Genomic DNA, 9,793 nt, shown 5'->3' with positions numbered 1-9,793 from the left:
GCAGAGGGCGCTGTTTGACACTTTTTGCTGGAGTCTAGTTTGGCCTGCGTCGCCTTCAAATAGGATCTTTTAAGTTGCCCTGGCAGCTTACGGCCATACTACCCTGAAAACGCCCGATCTCGGAAGCTAAGCAGGGGCGGGCCTGGTTAGTACTTGGATGGGACACCGCCTGGGAATACCAGGTGCTGTCAGCTTTTTATGGTTTCTGCTCTTGCCTGACAGCAGAGGGCGCTGTTTGAGACTTTTTGCTGGAGTCTAGTTTGGCCTGCGTCACCTTCAAATAGGATCTTTTCAGTTGACCTGGCAGCTTACGGCCATACTACCCTGAAAACGCCCGATCTCGGAAGCTAAGCAGGGGCGGGCCTGGTTAGTATTTGGATGGGAGACCGCCTGGGAATACCAGGTGCTGTAAGCTTTTTATGGTTTCTGCTCTTGCCTGACAGCAAAGGGCGCTGTTTGACACTTTTTGTCAGAGTCTAGTTTGGCATGCGTCACCTTCAAATAGGATCTTTTCAGTTGACCTGGCAGTTTACAGCCATACTACCCTGAAACGCCCGATCTCGTCCGATCTCGGAAGCTAAGCAGGGGCGGTCCTGGTTAGTACTTGGATGGGAGACCGCCTGGGAATACCAGGTGCTGTAAGCTTTTTATGGTTTCTGCTCTTGCCTGACAGCAGAGGGCGCTGTTTTACACTTTTTGCTGGAGTCTAGTTTGGCCTGCGTCGCCTTCAAATAAGATTTTTTCAGTTGCCCTTAAAGCTTACGGCCATACTACCCTGAAAACGCCCGATCTCGTCCGATCTCGGAAGCTAAGCAGGGGCTGGCCTGGTTAGTACTTGGATGGGAGACCGCCTGGGAATACTAGTGCTGTAAGCTTTTTATGGTTTCTGCTCTTGCCTGACAGCAGAGGGCGCTGTTTGACACTTTTTGCTGGAGTCTAGTTTGGCCTGCGTCGCCTTCAAATAAGATTTTTTCAGTTGCCCTTAAAGCTTACGGCCATACTACCCTGAAAACGCCCGATCTCGTCCGATCTCGGAAGCAAAGCAGGGGCGGGCCTGGTTAGTACTTGGATGGGAGACCGCCTGGGAATACCAGGTGCTGTAAGCCTTTTATGGTTTCTGCTCATGCCTGACAGCAGAGGGCGCTGTTTGACACTTTTTGCTGGAGTCTAGTTTGGCCTGCGTCGCCTTCAAATAGGATCTTTTCAGTTGACCTGGCAGCTTACGGCCAAACTACCCTGAAAACACCCGATCTCGGACGCTAAGCAGGGGCGGGCCTGGTTAGTACTTGGATGGGAGACCGCCTGGGAATACCAGGTGCTGTAAGCTTTTTATGGTTTCTGCTCTTGCCTGACAGCAGAGGGCGCTGTTTGACACTTTTTGCTGGAGTCTAGTTTGGCCTGCGTCACCTTCAAATAGGATCTTTTCAGTTCACCTGGCAGCTTACGGCCATACTACCCTGAAAACGCCCGATCTCGGAAGCTAAGCAGGGGCGGGCCTGGTTAGTACTTGGATGGGAGACCGCCTGGGAATACCAGGTGCTGTAAGGTTTTTATGGTTTCTGCTCTTGCCTGACAGCAAAGGGCGCTGTTTGACACTTTTTGCCAGAGTCTAGTTTGGCCTGCGTCACCTTCAAATAGGATCTTTTCAGTTGACCTGGCAGCTTACGGACATACTACCCTGAAAAAGCCCGATCTCGGAAGCTAAGCAGGGGCGGGCCTGGTTAGTACTTGGATGGGAGACCGCCTGGGAATACCAGGCGCTGTAAGCTTTAAATGGTTTCTGCTCTTGCCTGACAGCAGAGGGCGCTGTTTGACACTTTTTGCTGCAGTCTAGTTTGGCCTGCGTCGCCTTCAAATAGGATCTTTTCAGTTGATCTGGCAGCTTACGGCCATACTACCCTGAAAACGCCCGATCTCGGACGCTAAGCAGGGGCGGGCCTGGTTTGTACTTGGATGGGAGACCGCCTGGGAATACCAGGTGCTGTAAGCTTTTTATGGTTTCTGCTCTTGCCTGACAGCAAAGGGCGCTGTTTGACACTTTTTGCCAGAGTCTAGTTTGGCCTGCGTCACCTTCAAATAGGATCTTTTCAGTTGATCTGGCATCTTACGGACATACTACCCTGAAAACGCCCGAACTCGTCCGATCTCGGAAGCTAAGCAGGGGCGGGCCTGGTTAGTACTTGGATGGGAGACCGCCTGGGAATACCAGGTGCTGTAAGCTTTTTATGGTTTCTGCTCTTGCCTGACAGCAGAGGGCGCTGTTTGACACTTTTTGCTGGAGTCTAGTTTGGCCTGCGTCGCCTTCAAATAGGATCTTTTCAGTTGATCTGGCAGCTTACGGCCATACTACCCTGAAAACGCCCGATCTCGTCCGATCTCGTAAGCTAAACAGGGGTGGGCCTGGTTAGTACTTGGATGGGAGACCGCCTGGGAATACCAGGTGTTGTAAGCTTTTTATGGTTTCTGCTCTTGCCTGACAGCAGAGGGCGCTGTTTGACACTTTTTCCTGGAGTCTAGTTTGGCCTGCGTCGCCTTCAAATAGGATCTTTTCAGTTGACCTGGCAGCTTACGGCCAAACTACCCTGAAAACGCCCGATCTCGGAAGCTAAGCAGGGGCGGGCCTGGTTAGTACTTGGATGGGAGACCGCCTGGGAATACCAGGTGCTGTAAGCTTTTTATGGTTTCTGCTCTTGCCTGACAGCAGAGGGCGCTGTTTGACACTTTTTGCTGGAGTCTAGTTTGGCCTGCGTCGCCTTCAAATAGGATCTTTTCAGTTGATCTGGCAGCTTACGGCCATACTACCCTGAAAACGCCCGATCTCGTCCGATCTCGTAAGCTAAACAGGGGTGGGCCTGGTTAGTACTTGGATGGGAGACCGCCTGGGAATACCAGGTGCTGTAAGCTTTTTATGGTTTCTGCTCTTGCCTGACAGCAGAGGGCGCTGTTTGACACTTTTTCCTGGAGTCTAGTTTGGCCTGCGTCGCCTTCAAATAGGATCTTTTCAGTTGACCTGGCAGCTTACGGCCAAACTACCCTGAAAACGCCCGATCTCGGACGCTAAGCAGGGGCGGGCCTGGTTAGTACTTGGATGGGAGACCGCCTGGGAATACCAGGTGCTGTAAGCTTTTTATGGTTTCTGCTCTTGCCTGACAGCAGAGGGCGCTGTTTGACACTTTTTGCTGGAGTCTAGTTTGGCCTGCGTCACCTTCAAATAGGATCTTTTCAGTTCACCTGGCAGCTTACGGCCATACTACCCTGAAAACGCCCGATCTCGGAAGCTAAGCAGGGGCGGGCCTGGTTAGTACTTGGATGGGAGACCGCCTGGGAATACCAGGTGCTGTAAGGTTTTTATGGTTTCTGCTCTTGCCTGACAGCAAAGGGCGCTGTTTGACACTTTTTGCCAGAGTCTAGTTTGGCCTGCGTCACCTTCAAATAGGATCTTTTCAGTTGACCTGGCAGCTTACGGACATACTACCCTGAAAAAGCCCGATCTCGTCCGATCTCGGAAGCTAAGTGGGGGCGGGCCTGGTTAGTACTTGGCTGGGAGACCGCCTGGGAATACCAGGCGCTGTAAGCTTTAAATGGTTTCTGCTCTTGCCTGACAGCAGAGGGCGCTGTTTGACACTTTTTGCTGCAGTCTAGTTTGGCCTGCGTCGCCTTCAAATAGGATCTTTTCAGTTGATCTGGCAGCTTACGGCCATACTACCCTGAAAACGCCCGATCTCGGACGCTAAGCAGGGGCGGGCCTGGTTTGTACTTGGATGGGAGACCGCCTGGGAATACCAGGTGCTGTAAGCTTTTTATGGTTTCTGCTCTTGCCTGACAGCAAAGGGCGCTGTTTGACACTTTTTGCCAGAGTCTAGTTTGGCCTGCGTCACCTTCAAATAGGATCTTTTCAGTTGATCTGGCATCTTACGGACATACTACCCTGAAAACGCCCGAACTCGTCCGATCTCGGAAGCTAAGCAGGGGCTGGCCTGGTTAGTACTTGGATGGGAGACCGCCTGGGAATACTAGGTGCTGTAAGCTTCTTTTTATGGTTTCTGTTCTTGCCTGACAGCAGAGGGCGCTGTTTGACACTTTTTGCTGGAGTCTAGTTTGGCCTGCGTCGCCTTCAAATAAGATTTTTTCAGTTGCCCTTAAAGCTTACGGCCATACTACCCTGAAAACGCCCGATCTCGTCCGATCTCGGAAGCAAAGCAGGGGCGGGCCTGGTTAGTACTTGGATGGGAGACCGCCTGGGAATACCAGGTGCTGTAAGCTTTTTATGGTTTCTGCTCTTGCCTGACAGCAAAGGGCGCTGTTTGACACTTTTTGTCAGAGTCTAGTTTGGCATGCGTCACCTTCAAATAGGATCTTTTCAGTTGACCTGGCAGTTTACAGCCATACTACCCTGAAACGCCAGATCTCGTCCGATCTCGTCCGATCTCGGAAGCTAAGCAGGGGCGGTCCTGGTTAGTACTTGGATGGGAGACCGCCTGGGAATACCAGGTGCTGTAAGCTTTTTATGGTTTCTGCTCTTGCCTGACAGCAGAGGGCGCTGTTTGACACTTTTTGCTGGAGTCTAGTTTGGCCTGCGTCGCCTTCAAATAGGATCTTTTCAGTTGACCTGGCAGGTTACGGCCATACTACCCTTAAAACGCCTGATCTCGTCCGATCTCGGAAGCTAAGCAGTGGCGGGCCTGGTTAGTACTTGGATGGGAGACCGCCTGGGAATACCAGGTGCTGTAAGCTTTTTATGGTTTCTGCTCTTGCCTGACTGCAGAAGGCGCTGTTTGACACTTTTTGCTGGAGTCTAGTTTGGCCTGCGTCGCCTTCAAATAGGATCTTTTCAGTTGCCTTGGCAGCTTACAGCCATACTACCCTGAAAACGCCCGATCTCATCCGATCTCGGAAGCTAAGCAGGGGCGGGCCTGGTTAGTACTTGGATGGGAGACCGCCTGGGAATACCAGGTGCTGTAAGCTTTTTATGGTTTCTGCTCTTGCCTGACAGCAGAGGGCGCTGTTTGACACTTTTTGCTGGAGTCTAGTTTGGCCTGCGTCGCCTTCAAATAAGATTTTTTCAGTTGCCCTTAAAGCTAACGGCCATACTACCCTGAAAATGCCCGATCTCGTCCGATCTCGTAAGCTAAACATGGGTGGGCCTGGTTAGTACTTGGATGGGAGACCGCCTGGGAATACCAGGTGCTGTAAGCTTTTTATGGTTTCTGCTCTTGCCTGACAGCAGAGGGCGCTGTTTGACACTTTTTGCTGGAGTCTAGTTTGGCCTGCGTCGCCTTCAAATAGGATCTTTTCAGTTGACCTGGCAGGTTACGGCCATACTACCCTTAAAACGCCTGATCTCGTCCGATCTCGGAAGCTAAGCAGGGGCGGGCCTGGTTAGTACTTGGATGGGAGACCGCCTGGGAATACCAGGTGCTGTAAGCTTTTTATGGTTTCTGCTCTTGCCTGACTGCAGAAGGCGCTGTTTGACACTTTTTGCTGGAGTCTAGTTTGGCCTGCGTCGCCTTCAAATAGGATCTTTTCAGTTGCCTTGGCAGCTTACAGCCATACTACCCTGAAAACGCCCGATCTCATCCGATCTCGAAAGCTAAGCAGGGGCGGGCCTGGTTAGTACTTGGATGGGAGACCGCCTGGGAATACCAGGTGCTGTAAGCTTTTTATGGTTTCTGCTCTTGCCTGACAGCAGAGGGCGCTGTTTGACACTTTTTGCTGGAGTCTAGTTTGGCCTGCGTCGCCTTCAAATAAGATTTTTTCAGTTGCCCTTAAAGCTAACGGCCATACTACCCTGAAAACGCCCGATCTCGTCCGATCTCGGAAGCTAAGCAGGGGCTGGCCTGGTTAGTACTTGGATGGGAGACCGCCTGGGAATACTAGGTGCTGTAAGCTTCTTTTTATGGTTTCTGTTCTTGCCTGACAGCAGAGGGCGCTGTTTGACACTTTTTGCTGGAGTCTAGTTTGGCCTGCGTCGCCTTCAAATAAGATTTTTTCAGTTGCCCTTAAAGCTTACGGCCATACTACCCTGAAAACGCCCGATCTCGTCCGATCTCGGAAGCAAAGCAGGGGCGGGCCTGGGTAGTACTTGGATGGGAGACCGCCTGGGAATACCAGGTGCTGTAAGCTTTTTATGGTTTCTGCTCTTGCCTGACAGCAGAGGGCGCTGTTTGACACTTTTTGCTGGAGTCTAGTTTGGCCTGCGTCGCCTTCAAATAGGATCTTTTCAGTTGATCTGGCAGCTTACGGCCATACTACCCTGAAAACGCCCGATCTCGTCCGATCTCGTAAGCTAAACAGGGGTGGGCCTGGTTAGTACTTGGATGGGAGACCGCCTGGGAATACCAGGTGCTGTAAGCTTTTTATGGTTTCTGCTCTTGCCTGACAGCAGAGGGCGCTGTTTGACACTTTTTCCTGGAGTCTAGTTTGGCCTGCGTCGCCTTCAAATAGGATCTTTTCAGTTACCTTGGCAGCTTATAGCCATACTACCCTGAAAACGCCCGATCTCATCCGATCTCGGAAGCTAAGCAGGGGCGGGCCTGGTTAGTACTTGGATGGGAGACCGCCTAGGAATACCAGGTGCTGTAAGCTTTTTATGGTTTCTGCTCTTGCCTGAAAGCAGAGGGCGCTGTTTGACACTTTTTGCTGGAGTCTAGTTTGGCCTGCGTCGCCTTCAAATAGGATCTTTTAAGTTGCCCTGGCAGCTTACGGCCATACTACCCTGAAAACGCCCGATCTCGGAAGCTAAGCAGGGGCGGGCCTGGTTAGTACTTGGATGGGAGACCGCCTGGGAATACCAGGTGCTGTAAGCTTTTTATGGTTTCTGCTCTTGCCTGACAGCAGAGGGCGCTGTTTGAGACTTTTTGCTGGAGTCTAGTTTGGCCTGCGTCACCTTCAAATAGGATCTTTTCAGTTGACCTGGCAGCTTACGGCCATACTACCCTGAAAACGCCCGATCTCGGAAGCTAAGCAGGGGCGGGCCTGGTTAGTACTTGGATGGGAGACCGCCTGGGAATACCAGGTGCTGTAAGCTTTTTATGGTTTCTGCTCTTGCCTGACAGCAAAGGGCGCTGTTTGAGACTTTTTGTCAGAGTCTAGTTTGGCATGCGTCACCTTCAAATAGGATCTTTTCAGTTGACCTGGCAGTTTACAGCCATACTACCCTGAAACGCCCGATCTCGTCCGATCTCGGAAGCTAAGCAGGGGCGGGCCTGGTTAGTACTTGGATGGGAGACCGCCTGGGAATACCAGGTGCTGTAAGCTTTTTATGGTTTCTGCTCTTGCCTGACAGCAGAGGGCGCTGTTTGACACTTTTTGCTGGAGTCTAGTTTGGCCTGCGTCGCCTTCAAATAAGATTTTTTCAGTTGCCCTTAAAGCTAACGGCCATACTACCCTGAAAATGCCCGATCTCGTCCGATCTCGTAAGCTAAACATGGGTGGGCCTGGTTAGTACTTGGATGGGAGACAACCTGGGAATACCAGGTGCTGTAAGCTTTTTATGGTTTCTGCTCTTGCCTGACAGCAGAGGGCGCTGTTTGACACTTTTTGCTGGAGTCTAGTTTGGCCTGCGTCGCCTTCAAATAGGATCTTTTCAGTTGACCTGGCAGGTTACGGCCATACTACCCTTAAAACGCCTGATCTCGTCCGATCTCGGAAGCTAAGCAGGGGCGGGCCTGGTTAGTACTTGGATGGGAGACCGCCTGGGAATACCAGGTGCTGTAAGCTTTTTATGGTTTCTGCTCTTGCCTGACTGCAGAAGGCGCTGTTTGACACTTTTTGCTGGAGTCTAGTTTGGCCTGCGTCGCCTTCAAATAGGATCTTTTCAGTTGCCTTGGCAGCTTACAGCCATACTACACTGAAAACGCCCGATCTCATCCGATCTCGGAAGCTAAGCAGGGGCGGGCCTGGTTAGTACTTGGATGGGAGACCGCCTGGCAATACCAGGTGCTGTAAGCTTTTTATGGTTTCTGCTCTTGCCTGACAGCAGAGGGCGCTGTTTGACACTTTTTGCTGGAGTCTAGTTTGGCCTGCGTCGCCTTCAAATAGGATCTTTTCAGTTGACCTGGCAGGTTACGGCCATACTACCCTTAAAACGCCTGATCTCGTCCGATCTCGGAAGCTAAGCAGGGGCGGGCCTGGTTAGTACTTGGATGGGAGACCGCCTGGGAATACCAGGTGCTGTAAGCTTTTTATGGTTTCTGCTCTTGCCTGACTGCAGAAGGCGCTGTTTGACACTTTTTGCTGGAGTCTAGTTTGGCCTGCGTCGCCTTCAAATAGGATCTTTTCAGTTGCCTTGGCAGCTTACAGCCATACTACCCTGAAAACGCCCGATCTCATCCGATCTCGGAAGCTAAGCAGGGGCGGGCCTGGTTAGTACTTGGATGGGAGACCGCCTGGTAATACCAGGTGCTGTAAGCTTTTTATGGTTTCTGCTCTTGCCTGACAGCAGAGGGCGCTGTTTGACACTTTTTGCTGGAGTCTAGTTTGGCCTGCGTCGCCTTCAAATAAGATTTTTTCAGTTGCCCTTAAAGCTAACGGCCATACTACCCTGAAAACGCCCGATCTCGTCCGATCTCGGAAGCTAAGCAGGGGCTGGCCTGGTTAGTACTTGGATGGGAGACCGCCTGGGAATACTAGGTGCTGTAAGCTTCTTTTTATGGTTTCTGTTCTTGCCTGACAGCAGAGGGCGCTGTTTGACACTTTTTGCTGGAGTCTAGTTTGGCCTGCGTCGCCTTCAAATAAGATTTTTTCAGTTGCCCTTAAAGCTTACGGCCATACTACCCTGAAAACGCCCGATCTCGTCCGATCTCGGAAGCAAAGCAGGGACGGGCCTGGTTAGTACTTGGATGGGAGACCGCCTGGGAATACCAGGTGCTGTAAGCTTTTTATGGTTTCTGCTCTTGCCTGACAGCAGAGGGCGCTGTTTGACACTTTTTGCTGGAGTCTAGTTTGGCCTGCGTCGCCTTCAAATAGGATCTTTTCAGTTGATCTGGCAGCTTACGGCCATACTACCCTGAAAACGCCCGATCTCGTCCGATCTCGTAAGCTAAACAGGGGTGGGCCTGGTTAGTACTTGGATGGGAGACCGCCTGGGAATACCAGGTGCTGTAAGCTTTTTATGGTTTCTGCTCTTGCCTGACAGCAGAGGGCGCTGTTTGACACTTTTTGCTGGAGTCTAGTTTGGCCTGCGTCGCCTTCAAATAGGATCTTTTCAGTTGATCTGGCAGCTTACGGCCATACTACCCTGAAAACGCCCGATCTCGTCCGATCTCGTAAGCTAAACAGGGGTGGGCCTGGTTAGTACTTGGATGGGAGACCGCCTGGGAATACCAGGTGCTGTAAGCTTTTTATGGTTTCTGCTCTTGCCTGACAGCAGAGGGCGCTGTTTGACACTTTTTCCTGGAGTCTAGTTTGGCCTGCGTCGCCTTCAAATAGGATCTTTTCAGTTACCTTGGCAGCTTATAGCCATACTACCCTGAAAACGCCCGATCTCATCCGATCTCGGAAGCTAAGCAGGGGCGGGCCTGGTTAGTACTTGGATGGGAGACCGCCTAGGAATACCAGGTGCTGTAAGCTTTTTATGGTTTCTGCTCTTGCCTGAAAGCAGAGGGCGCTGTTTGACACTTTTTGCTGGAGTCTAGTTTGGCCTGCGTCGCCTTCAAATAGGATCTTTTAAGTTGCCCTGGCAGCTTACGGCCATACTACCCTGAAAACGCCCGATCTCGGAAGCTAAGCAGGGGCGGGCCTGGTTAGTACTTGGATGGGAGACCGCCTGGGAATACCAGGTGCTGTAAGCTTT

At 51.6% G+C, this 9,793-nt stretch overlaps 27 non-coding genes and 16 pseudogenes across 27 annotated transcripts; all 43 read left to right on the top strand.

Annotated features, from left to right (window-relative positions):
• The first annotated feature begins 85 nt into the window (after window positions 1-85).
• On the top strand, window positions 86-194 carry LOC131141893 (5S ribosomal RNA; annotated as a pseudogene).
• Window positions 195-306: 112 nt separating this feature from the next.
• LOC131140897 (5S ribosomal RNA) lies at window positions 307-415 on the top strand (annotated as a pseudogene).
• A 112-nt stretch (window positions 416-527) lies between these two features.
• On the top strand, window positions 528-645 carry LOC131099698 (5S ribosomal RNA). Its single transcript, XR_009118516.1, has one exon. It is a non-coding gene; the product is annotated as a 5S ribosomal RNA (ribosomal RNA).
• Window positions 646-757: 112 nt separating this feature from the next.
• LOC131099495 (5S ribosomal RNA) lies at window positions 758-875 on the top strand. The gene has a single exon (XR_009118323.1). It is a non-coding gene; the product is annotated as a 5S ribosomal RNA (ribosomal RNA).
• A 112-nt stretch (window positions 876-987) lies between these two features.
• On the top strand, window positions 988-1,106 carry LOC131141104 (5S ribosomal RNA). Its single transcript, XR_009132498.1, has one exon. It is a non-coding gene; the product is annotated as a 5S ribosomal RNA (ribosomal RNA).
• A 112-nt stretch (window positions 1,107-1,218) lies between these two features.
• Window positions 1,219-1,327, top strand: LOC131141135 (5S ribosomal RNA; annotated as a pseudogene).
• A 112-nt stretch (window positions 1,328-1,439) lies between these two features.
• Window positions 1,440-1,548, top strand: LOC131141169 (5S ribosomal RNA; annotated as a pseudogene).
• Window positions 1,549-1,660: 112 nt separating this feature from the next.
• Window positions 1,661-1,769, top strand: LOC131142386 (5S ribosomal RNA; annotated as a pseudogene).
• Window positions 1,770-1,881: 112 nt separating this feature from the next.
• On the top strand, window positions 1,882-1,990 carry LOC131141547 (5S ribosomal RNA; annotated as a pseudogene).
• Window positions 1,991-2,102: 112 nt separating this feature from the next.
• Window positions 2,103-2,221, top strand: LOC131099186 (5S ribosomal RNA). The gene has a single exon (XR_009118022.1). It is a non-coding gene; the product is annotated as a 5S ribosomal RNA (ribosomal RNA).
• A 112-nt stretch (window positions 2,222-2,333) lies between these two features.
• On the top strand, window positions 2,334-2,452 carry LOC131098318 (5S ribosomal RNA). The gene has a single exon (XR_009117194.1). It is a non-coding gene; the product is annotated as a 5S ribosomal RNA (ribosomal RNA).
• Window positions 2,453-2,564: 112 nt separating this feature from the next.
• LOC131140807 (5S ribosomal RNA) lies at window positions 2,565-2,673 on the top strand (annotated as a pseudogene).
• A 112-nt stretch (window positions 2,674-2,785) lies between these two features.
• LOC131097493 (5S ribosomal RNA) lies at window positions 2,786-2,904 on the top strand. The gene has a single exon (XR_009116395.1). It is a non-coding gene; the product is annotated as a 5S ribosomal RNA (ribosomal RNA).
• A 112-nt stretch (window positions 2,905-3,016) lies between these two features.
• On the top strand, window positions 3,017-3,125 carry LOC131141591 (5S ribosomal RNA; annotated as a pseudogene).
• A 112-nt stretch (window positions 3,126-3,237) lies between these two features.
• LOC131141168 (5S ribosomal RNA) lies at window positions 3,238-3,346 on the top strand (annotated as a pseudogene).
• Window positions 3,347-3,458: 112 nt separating this feature from the next.
• Window positions 3,459-3,577, top strand: LOC131100872 (5S ribosomal RNA; annotated as a pseudogene).
• A 112-nt stretch (window positions 3,578-3,689) lies between these two features.
• Window positions 3,690-3,798, top strand: LOC131141545 (5S ribosomal RNA; annotated as a pseudogene).
• A 112-nt stretch (window positions 3,799-3,910) lies between these two features.
• On the top strand, window positions 3,911-4,029 carry LOC131100283 (5S ribosomal RNA). Its single transcript, XR_009119041.1, has one exon. It is a non-coding gene; the product is annotated as a 5S ribosomal RNA (ribosomal RNA).
• A 115-nt stretch (window positions 4,030-4,144) lies between these two features.
• On the top strand, window positions 4,145-4,263 carry LOC131142758 (5S ribosomal RNA). The gene has a single exon (XR_009132825.1). It is a non-coding gene; the product is annotated as a 5S ribosomal RNA (ribosomal RNA).
• Window positions 4,264-4,375: 112 nt separating this feature from the next.
• LOC131141399 (5S ribosomal RNA) lies at window positions 4,376-4,503 on the top strand (annotated as a pseudogene).
• Window positions 4,504-4,615: 112 nt separating this feature from the next.
• On the top strand, window positions 4,616-4,734 carry LOC131099978 (5S ribosomal RNA). Its single transcript, XR_009118749.1, has one exon. It is a non-coding gene; the product is annotated as a 5S ribosomal RNA (ribosomal RNA).
• A 112-nt stretch (window positions 4,735-4,846) lies between these two features.
• On the top strand, window positions 4,847-4,965 carry LOC131099490 (5S ribosomal RNA). The gene has a single exon (XR_009118319.1). It is a non-coding gene; the product is annotated as a 5S ribosomal RNA (ribosomal RNA).
• Window positions 4,966-5,077: 112 nt separating this feature from the next.
• On the top strand, window positions 5,078-5,196 carry LOC131100151 (5S ribosomal RNA). The gene has a single exon (XR_009118915.1). It is a non-coding gene; the product is annotated as a 5S ribosomal RNA (ribosomal RNA).
• A 112-nt stretch (window positions 5,197-5,308) lies between these two features.
• On the top strand, window positions 5,309-5,427 carry LOC131098689 (5S ribosomal RNA). Its single transcript, XR_009117552.1, has one exon. It is a non-coding gene; the product is annotated as a 5S ribosomal RNA (ribosomal RNA).
• A 112-nt stretch (window positions 5,428-5,539) lies between these two features.
• Window positions 5,540-5,658, top strand: LOC131142606 (5S ribosomal RNA). The gene has a single exon (XR_009132678.1). It is a non-coding gene; the product is annotated as a 5S ribosomal RNA (ribosomal RNA).
• Window positions 5,659-5,770: 112 nt separating this feature from the next.
• On the top strand, window positions 5,771-5,889 carry LOC131098347 (5S ribosomal RNA). The gene has a single exon (XR_009117223.1). It is a non-coding gene; the product is annotated as a 5S ribosomal RNA (ribosomal RNA).
• A 115-nt stretch (window positions 5,890-6,004) lies between these two features.
• LOC131101186 (5S ribosomal RNA) lies at window positions 6,005-6,123 on the top strand. Its single transcript, XR_009119170.1, has one exon. It is a non-coding gene; the product is annotated as a 5S ribosomal RNA (ribosomal RNA).
• A 112-nt stretch (window positions 6,124-6,235) lies between these two features.
• Window positions 6,236-6,354, top strand: LOC131097492 (5S ribosomal RNA). The gene has a single exon (XR_009116394.1). It is a non-coding gene; the product is annotated as a 5S ribosomal RNA (ribosomal RNA).
• A 112-nt stretch (window positions 6,355-6,466) lies between these two features.
• LOC131142851 (5S ribosomal RNA) lies at window positions 6,467-6,585 on the top strand. Its single transcript, XR_009132915.1, has one exon. It is a non-coding gene; the product is annotated as a 5S ribosomal RNA (ribosomal RNA).
• Window positions 6,586-6,697: 112 nt separating this feature from the next.
• LOC131100491 (5S ribosomal RNA) lies at window positions 6,698-6,806 on the top strand (annotated as a pseudogene).
• A 112-nt stretch (window positions 6,807-6,918) lies between these two features.
• Window positions 6,919-7,027, top strand: LOC131100490 (5S ribosomal RNA; annotated as a pseudogene).
• A 112-nt stretch (window positions 7,028-7,139) lies between these two features.
• On the top strand, window positions 7,140-7,257 carry LOC131098447 (5S ribosomal RNA). The gene has a single exon (XR_009117320.1). It is a non-coding gene; the product is annotated as a 5S ribosomal RNA (ribosomal RNA).
• A 112-nt stretch (window positions 7,258-7,369) lies between these two features.
• Window positions 7,370-7,488, top strand: LOC131141022 (5S ribosomal RNA; annotated as a pseudogene).
• A 112-nt stretch (window positions 7,489-7,600) lies between these two features.
• Window positions 7,601-7,719, top strand: LOC131098688 (5S ribosomal RNA). Its single transcript, XR_009117551.1, has one exon. It is a non-coding gene; the product is annotated as a 5S ribosomal RNA (ribosomal RNA).
• Window positions 7,720-7,831: 112 nt separating this feature from the next.
• On the top strand, window positions 7,832-7,950 carry LOC131098984 (5S ribosomal RNA). The gene has a single exon (XR_009117828.1). It is a non-coding gene; the product is annotated as a 5S ribosomal RNA (ribosomal RNA).
• A 112-nt stretch (window positions 7,951-8,062) lies between these two features.
• On the top strand, window positions 8,063-8,181 carry LOC131098687 (5S ribosomal RNA). Its single transcript, XR_009117550.1, has one exon. It is a non-coding gene; the product is annotated as a 5S ribosomal RNA (ribosomal RNA).
• Window positions 8,182-8,293: 112 nt separating this feature from the next.
• On the top strand, window positions 8,294-8,412 carry LOC131143406 (5S ribosomal RNA). The gene has a single exon (XR_009133454.1). It is a non-coding gene; the product is annotated as a 5S ribosomal RNA (ribosomal RNA).
• Window positions 8,413-8,524: 112 nt separating this feature from the next.
• On the top strand, window positions 8,525-8,643 carry LOC131098346 (5S ribosomal RNA). Its single transcript, XR_009117222.1, has one exon. It is a non-coding gene; the product is annotated as a 5S ribosomal RNA (ribosomal RNA).
• Window positions 8,644-8,758: 115 nt separating this feature from the next.
• On the top strand, window positions 8,759-8,877 carry LOC131101209 (5S ribosomal RNA). The gene has a single exon (XR_009119172.1). It is a non-coding gene; the product is annotated as a 5S ribosomal RNA (ribosomal RNA).
• Window positions 8,878-8,989: 112 nt separating this feature from the next.
• LOC131097490 (5S ribosomal RNA) lies at window positions 8,990-9,108 on the top strand. The gene has a single exon (XR_009116392.1). It is a non-coding gene; the product is annotated as a 5S ribosomal RNA (ribosomal RNA).
• Window positions 9,109-9,220: 112 nt separating this feature from the next.
• LOC131097489 (5S ribosomal RNA) lies at window positions 9,221-9,339 on the top strand. The gene has a single exon (XR_009116391.1). It is a non-coding gene; the product is annotated as a 5S ribosomal RNA (ribosomal RNA).
• A 112-nt stretch (window positions 9,340-9,451) lies between these two features.
• Window positions 9,452-9,570, top strand: LOC131142850 (5S ribosomal RNA). Its single transcript, XR_009132914.1, has one exon. It is a non-coding gene; the product is annotated as a 5S ribosomal RNA (ribosomal RNA).
• A 112-nt stretch (window positions 9,571-9,682) lies between these two features.
• On the top strand, window positions 9,683-9,791 carry LOC131100489 (5S ribosomal RNA; annotated as a pseudogene).
• The last annotated feature ends 2 nt before the right edge of the window (window positions 9,792-9,793 follow it).

The sequence above is a fragment of the Doryrhamphus excisus genome, chromosome 13 (assembly GCF_030265055.1).
Source record: "Doryrhamphus excisus isolate RoL2022-K1 chromosome 13, RoL_Dexc_1.0, whole genome shotgun sequence".
Classification (NCBI taxonomy): domain Eukaryota; kingdom Metazoa; phylum Chordata; class Actinopteri; order Syngnathiformes; family Syngnathidae; genus Doryrhamphus; species Doryrhamphus excisus.
Note: the sequence above shows the minus strand (reverse complement) of the source record. Positions and strands in the feature narration are given on the sequence as shown.